Genomic DNA, 1,986 nt, shown 5'->3' with positions numbered 1-1,986 from the left:
ATGCCAGAACAACGAGTGTTACAAACTGTGCTGGGCTAATGCTTTCGCCATGATTTACTTTCGCTTAAGAAGAGGTATAATTAGTTTGCTTTGTAAAATCATGTAATTGTTGTTGTTGTTTGCAATTGAACGAACACACATTTAATATAGAAGATATAGAAGAGCAGCACAGAAGTCTACATCTGATATGGGTTGATGAATGATCTTCAAGAATAGAACTGAATCATAATTATGTAGATCTACGTATACAATGTAGAAGTTTTAATAAGTATTTTGCGTTTCCGCTCAATGAATTCGAAAAGGTGTGTATCTGAAATGAGGTCAGAGTTCACAAGGGCTTGCTTCTGGAAGTACATGCATGCAGCTTTCAGCTCTTTTTGTGACTCTTGTATAGCAAATAGCTATAGCGCCACTTGTGCAGCGGTCTCAGTGACTGTTTGCAGTGATAAGCCAGTGGTTAGTAACAATGTGCGAAACCACATAATTACAAATCGCTAGAAGCAGGAGCACATAAAGGGAAGGAGCATCTAACTGAGTTGTTGTCTAAGTGGTTTGAGCAAATATCTCCATAATTATAATGGTAGTTGTCAGACTCAGTGTAGCTTAGTGGCGGATCCAGTGCAGGGCACAAGGGGCATGTGCCCCCCTTTCTGACCAGCGAATCGAATCAGAGCTGGCTCACGAAGTGGGTGTGGCTTAGAGCAGCCAGGAGAAGCAATCAATTATTCCAGCTATTCTGCATGCTGCAATAATTGATTGCTGCTTGTTTCAAAAGTTCCAAATAGCTGATAGAGTATAGTTCAAACCTTTATTGCAAACTTCTGGATATCCTTGATAATGCATTTCAAGTGTGGGTTCCAAACAATTGAAGCATACTCTAGATTTGGTCTAATGAAAGATTTGTATAGTTTCAGCATAACAGTAGGGGGAGAATGAGTTGCTGTGTAGCAGTCCAACAAGTTTTCTCGATTGTTTACAAAGTGCCTTAGTGTGGGAATGCCAAGAGAGATCCGATGAAAATTGGATTCCTAGATACTTGAACGTCTCCACACGCTCCAGGGAAAAGCCATTGACTGTAAATGTGGGTGGCTCGATGGACCTACTTCTCTTGTTTGATATTAACATCACTTTACATTTTGATGCGTTGAAATGAAGGTGTTTGCCAGACATGAAAGCAGCAACACTGTTTATGTCTTCCGGAAGTGTATCGTAGTCTTTAATGGATTTAATGACTCTATAAATAGCCATGTCATCTGCAAACATATTTAGATGGGTGTCGCTTGAGACTACATCAGAGACATTATTAATGTACATGATAAAGAGCAATGGGCCTAAGACTGATCCTTGAGGCACACCTGACATAGTTATGGAGAGTGGTAGACGCTTGCCCATTCACAACTACAAATTGCTCTCTCTTCAATAGGTAACTTTTAAGCCACTTCAAGAGGTAGCTGTTTATTTGAAGAAGACGAAGTAGTGGTAAATGTGGTACTGTATCAAATGTCTTACGTATGTCCAGAAAAACAACAGCGACCTCACTTTTGTTGTCAATAGCTTTGCTCCAATCATCCACAACTTGTATTAGTGCAGAGACAGTTGAGCGTGCACGCATAAATCCCCACTGCCTTATTGAGATTGGGCAATGTTGTATTAGATGTTAATCCTCTAGTATTGAATTATTACTAATTATTACTAATTATTACTAATTATTACTAATTATACACACACCATTACCCAATGGTGTGTGTATAATCAGTTTGAAGTCCAGACTCCAGCATTAGTGCAAGTGATGGTGTTGGGTCCAGTCAGTGAGAGTCCATTGTCACATTGGTAAGTCAGCACTGTTCCCTCTAACACTGTCTCGTTCAATCATTGCAGTGCTCAGCAAGAAGAGAGCAGAAAGTTGACTATTATTGACAGTCAAAGCAGTGATTCATGTTTGCACTCAAACATAATTGATAATCCATGCGACGGTAATTGTGTATG

Source organism: Halichondria panicea, chromosome 1 (assembly GCF_963675165.1).
Source record: "Halichondria panicea chromosome 1, odHalPani1.1, whole genome shotgun sequence".
NCBI classification, from domain to species: domain Eukaryota; kingdom Metazoa; phylum Porifera; class Demospongiae; order Suberitida; family Halichondriidae; genus Halichondria; species Halichondria panicea.
This window is presented reverse-complemented; position numbering follows the sequence as displayed.